Consider the following 6,000-nt stretch of genomic DNA (forward strand, 5'->3'; position numbering starts at 1 on the left):
TGTGTGTATGTTGACGTGGGATCCATTTGTTGATTCAGAAGAGGACGTCCGCTTTTGATCAGTTCGAGGCATCATTTCAGTTGATTTATGATATTTCGAGCAATTCCCCGTCCTATCCCCGAAATTTTTCCTTTGATCCACATATGGCGCACATTTCCACGGGAAAATCCAACCTCCCGAGTCCGTATGAATTCCTAATGATATTCATTTGCAGTGCCTGGCAGTTAAAGGGCTCATTTCCATCATCCGCGAATCCGGGAAGGCATGGCAATTCAAATTACCTGACATGACAAAAAAAAAAAGGAACAACCACCCGGTAAATCATCACTTCCCGTTAATTTCCCAGAATCAGCAAATTAACTTGCCTTCTCCTCTCCGGATGCCTGGCCCTAAATCACAGGGTTTGCACAATAATTTTGCTTCCCCTTGGTCTTTTGAGCTTCTTGCTGATGGCCGAGTAAAATTCTGCTTTTGAATGACCGTTGAACATACAGGGGTTACGTCTTCTCAAAATGTATCAGAGTGTCAAATTACACTTTCTCAGAATTTTTAATCGGGTACCCACTCCCGCCTTCTATATTTCCATTCCATTTTCTCTGAAAATTATACAGATTAATAGAACGACATGCCTGTGGCACGAAAAAAAAATCTTCCTCTCTTTAAATTAATTTTGGAGAACCGTTTCAATTATCCTATTCCCCCGACAGACCAAGTCCGGTTCAGTTCGGATCTCGGCCGCAGTAGCATCCCGGTGGAGCTGAATAGAAATGAAGCTTTCACGGCCGATGAAAGTAACTCGGAGACAGAGTTAAATTGTATAGCTATCACTTGACTTTTCTCAGTTTCGTAAAAAGTGAAGTTAATCAAAGCTCTGAGTAACTCAACTTTTTACGAAACTGAGTAAAATTTTCAGAAAGGAAATACAATTTTACTCGAGCTCTGATTCGCTTTCATCGGCCGTGTTTCTTCCAAACCCTGTCCGCATTATAATCCCAGGCATTTCTTGCATAATTTAATATCTTTATAATTTAATTCTTCTTCAGGTTCTGTCCGAACACGCGAGCGTACGTTGTTCACGGAAAAAGCTTCTTGATTCCCAACCAAGCCGAACCGCAGCCAGGACCAACTCAAAGCAGATTCCGGGCTGGTCTCTAAGCTCCAATTAAGAAGAGAAACCACGTCGTTGCTGACGGAAGTGGCAAATGCATGAGCTGGACCGGGTCCGGAAGAGTGCCCGGTCGCGGTCGGTCGGGTTCTAGCGAGATTGTATTTGATTCCGCCGGTGGAACAGGGGGAAAACAATTGCAAAGGTAGAGGGAAAAAATTCATGTCTCATGCAGGAAATCCACCGAAAGAACCAGAACATGCACTTCCGGGTGCGGTGAATCTCCAGCATCATATTCCGCTGGGGGTCGTTTGGGTTGAAATATGAACCGGTGGCTTTGTGCTGCTGCATGATTGTTGGGCCTGGTGATGAATTTTTGAAGTGGAATTTGAAATTACCAGTGGGGACTGTAATTTAGCAAATAACTGGACGAACTGTTTTCAAAGCAATGCGGCCAGTTTTCCAATTTCCTGCTGAGAGTGATGATTAAATTATTTGATTGGGCTAAAATTTAAATTTAAAAAACTTTTTTTTATAAAATGTGTGTTAAGTTTTGGGTTGTTAGTCGAATACTCATAAGAGCAAGAAAGGTGATTATTTTCCATTAGTATACAGATACACAATAATTAGGATAGGCCAAATTTTGGTCAACTGTAGAGTGTTATTACTTCGTCAAATATGGTCCGATTTTATTTCTTTCAAAAGCATGCGTTGCGTTGTGTTTGAAACAGCGTAGTTCGTAGATTGCATACTGACAACTGTCATATATCTACTGTAACATTTTTATTTTGATTACGCTTAAGAAAAACTATCCAGCGCATGACAATTTCCATCACCGGCCACGCCCATCTTCTCCGGTACGGGGAATGGAAGGATATTGGTGATGTAACATCTACTTAAGCAGGCGATGCGACCATAGTAATTGCTTTGTTTAGTAGGAGCTTGGGAGTAAACCCACGGCCTTCTACTCAGTAAGCAAAAGCGACAGCTACCAAGCTAGCTGAGCTTCTCAATTGAAATTTTAGGACCTTATTTCGTGCAGTTTGGAAAAAGGAAGGGTCTCACCCGAATGTTCTGTTATCAGTCAGCCTTCTCGTGTTTCTTAAGCTGGATCAAAATGCATCTTCCAAGTGATCGGGTGATCGCAACTGTCTCGTGGACAGCCCTATACCCCGTTCACATTACAGCGTATATCCCGTGATATACGCTGTCTTGCAATTGTAACCCTCGTCCAGGGTGACAATTATAAACCACCCTTTTGCCGTGTTTGCCATGAGCGTGTGTCTTGTCTGTTATAATTTGTTTTTGTTTTGGTCACACGCTCGGCAACATACTCACCACTACCTGATATGTAAATATTTTAATTTGTTATTTTCTTTGTAGATTTTATTCGGTTTTTTATGTTGTTAGTTTAGCTAGATAGGAAAAAAATTATCGTTTATTAATGTATCGCGTCTCAAATAAAGTTAGGTCCTGATTCTCCTCCCGCTGCAAAAGAAGGCGAATCCCATAAACAACATAAAAAGTCGAGCGCGGTTGCAGGAGAACGATGGCGGTTTTTGTTTTGTTTTGTGACGTTGTGAACGCCAGGAGAACAATTCGAGCCACGGTGAAGTCTACGCGGGTTTTTTCTTCGGAGACACTTTTTCCGTTAGTCCCGAGAAAAACGATTTTAACTGGGAAAGGTTTGCCCAGCCGCGACGCGAGTGCCAGTCCGGAGGATTTGTTGTGCACCGCGAGTGAAAGTCGGCTCCGTGGCCGTGAGTGTTGTTGAGTGCAACAGAGTGTCGGATCGCCATTGTGGGAAGCTAAATACTAAGGAGCTAATCGCTTCCCCGGCTAACCAAAAAGGATCCGGTAGACACTCGCCGTCCTGACTGCGGTGGCTCAGCCAATAGAGCCAGTCTCGCCACCGCAGTTAATCGTCAAGCAGGACGAAGCAGGCGATACCAGAGGTAAGTTCGCCTGGGCAGAAACACTGCTGTGTCTGCCGGGGTTGCCTACGGCGAGTAGGCAATCCGGTGATTCGTCACCAACGTCGCCGGGGGGGTTCCAACAGACGAGCCCAGCTCATCCCCCCCGCTAAGTGTCAAGGACAGCTGCTAAGCAGCCGAAAAAGCAAACCGCTCAGCACAGTCCGTGCTTTGTAGCAGCAGAACCGCCGCCATACCGTCGTCGAAGGGCCCCACCGAAGAGCAGCAACAGCAACAGCGAGGAGGAGAGGGCAAAGATAAGTAGCGAATAGACGTCTAAAATTGCATTTCCTTTTGTTGTTTTGTCCCACCCAAATCCGAACGTCTTTGGGGGAAGTACCCTTGCTCGAGGCCGCCCCGCCGGGGTAAAATCGGGCCAGCTATAGGCTGGCAAGTAAGCCGTAGCTTACAATTGGCGCCCAACGTAAATATACACGAAAAAAATATCTTCCGATATTTTTTCCATCCGAGCGTGGGGTACTTCCACCAAAAGTTGGATTTTGGGTGGAATAAGGATAGTGGTGAGGCTTTTTCCGCAATAGGCGCGGTTCGTTTTAACATTTTTTACATGTTTGTCTTATTCTAAATCGGCTAATCGACTCTTGTTGCCTTCTGTAGAACGAGTTGTCATATCCGGCGTTGTTTCGTTCTCAGAAGTTGACTTTCAATTCCCTCGAGCCGATTTGGATGGCATTCGGACGCATTTGGTTACCTAAAATTTAAGGAATCGTCAGTAAATCAATTAAGGTACCTTACCGTGTCCATACTCTACATATTGTTTGTGTCGTTTGGATCCTTTTCATATTTTGCTTCTTTGTGTCATTCATCCTATCAACATGGCTGTTGAATCGTTGTCGCTTGACGATTTCAACGCTGCATATTTGCAGTTGCGCGTTGATTATTTGTGTAGCGATGAATTGGACTACGAGTTGAACTCTCGTGGTGTTATTATCCCTCCTGAATCGGATCCAACTGGTGTCCAACGATGTTGTCGTTTGTGGGAAATGATGAATGACGAAAAGGAGAAATCCACTAAAGTTGCTCGTCGTCTCCCAGGTAGTGCGGTGGATGATTTGGTGGTTTGTCAGGGGAAGTTCTGTTCCATTGAGGAAGAACTTCACCAAAGGTGCCCGAACAAGGAAATTTTTCGGAGTAGGTTACTCCATTTGGGTGCCCGACTTCAAATTATCCAACATCACGTCATGGGTCAGATAAGGGAAATAACTTTACAAATCTTTCAAAAAGTGTTTGCTTTATACAAGCAACATTTCGACAAAAATCACAAAAACATTCCTTTATCTGATCCATTGACGATTGAGGAAGATGGAGAAAATGAGGATGACTTGCTCGTTTTGGACACTACGCCCCAAGATCAATACAAACAATGGTCTAATGTGGAAAACTCGGGAAACCGAGGCGTAGGAAATGAAATTTTCGCTATATTACTTGAAATTAGGGCGGAGATTCAGGATTTGCAACAACAATCCGCACAGAGTGAAGCAAAGACTTCTCTGAGGAATCAAACTTTTGAAGAATCTCTTCAAAAGTTCCACAGCGGGATTGCTACAATCAACTCGATGACCTCTGCACTGAAGAACACACTTTTGGAAGTCGAAACACTTCGCAAAACGGTTTCTGATTTACAGATCATCGTTCACAACATGACTCCTAACGTGACTGGCCCAGATCTAAACACAAAACTGGATGATCCGTGTTTGGTGGGAGAACCAACCGGTTTTTCTTATATAGACCAACACACGTTAGGAGGGTTTATAAATCCAGCGGATTTGCAAAAGCGCTTTTCAGAGCCTGCAAAAAGTCCAGGTATTTTTAAACCACACATTTTTATTGATTCTGGTATGGTGAACAATTCTAAAACATTCGGTAGTGTCGGTCCTGGACATTATTTTCAGAACTCCGAATTTCATCCTTCACTCCCGATCTTTACTTCTCCAAACTGGAAAAGTAAAGAAACGGTCGAGTTCCCCGCGTTCTGTCGTCAGCACCAACGGGTGGCTGACTGGAAAATCCAAAAATACGCTGGGAATGATGAGGGGATCGGACTTAACGAATTTTTAGAAAATGTTCACCACTATGCAGAATCAGAACAACTTTCCGAAGAGGAACTCTTCAACTCAGCCATGCATCTGTTCACCGGAAATGCTCTGGCCTGGTTCCAGACTATGCGGTCTCAAAAGCGCCTTTTCAATTGGAATCATCTCGTTTGTGAGCTCAAGGCGAACTTTGTTCACCCTGAACTTGACGCTGCGCTCAAAACAAAAGCATCTCAGCGTCGCCAACAACGAGATGAATCCTTTCAGGAATATTACCTACAAATGGAGAAAATCTTTTGCGCTATGACCGCACCGCTAACACGAAGCGAAAAACTCGAAATTTTAAAGCGAAATCTCAGAACCGAATACAAAGAGGTTCTAATCTTCCAGCCGGTGAACACGCTGGCCGAGCTAATAAGCCTCGGGAAATCAGTAGATGCTTCAAAGACACCCATCTACCAAAAGGTATTCGGGAAGTTCAGAGAAGTAACAATGCAATCTGCGAAACCTGCCTCGGATGGCTACAAAAGAGATAACCCGCATAAACGCGAACCATCACATGACCTTACCGATAATGGTTATAAATTGTTTATAATCCCTGCTAAACTTCAACTGAAATGGTTATGGAACTTTACATGAACGTTTGTGTGATAAAGTTTTAACCTTATGTATTATGGTTTTTTGGAAGCGGACCTTACAAATAATGGGTTGTTAAGAACCATTACCATTCCAAATTCTTGTTTTCTCCATACATTTTCGGAAAGAGAACTATATTCGAACGTTTTTACTTATGGTTTGAGAACATTAATGGTTATGGTTATGGTAGTCAGTAAGGTCCATTAATGGTTTTGTATTATCGCTCAACTTT

The sequence above is a fragment of the Ochlerotatus camptorhynchus genome, unplaced genomic scaffold (genome assembly GCF_037179485.1).
Source record: "Ochlerotatus camptorhynchus isolate MF236.1 unplaced genomic scaffold, CSIRO-AGI_Acam_v1.1 ptg000310l, whole genome shotgun sequence".
Taxonomy (NCBI): Eukaryota; Metazoa; Arthropoda; class Insecta; order Diptera; family Culicidae; genus Ochlerotatus; species Ochlerotatus camptorhynchus.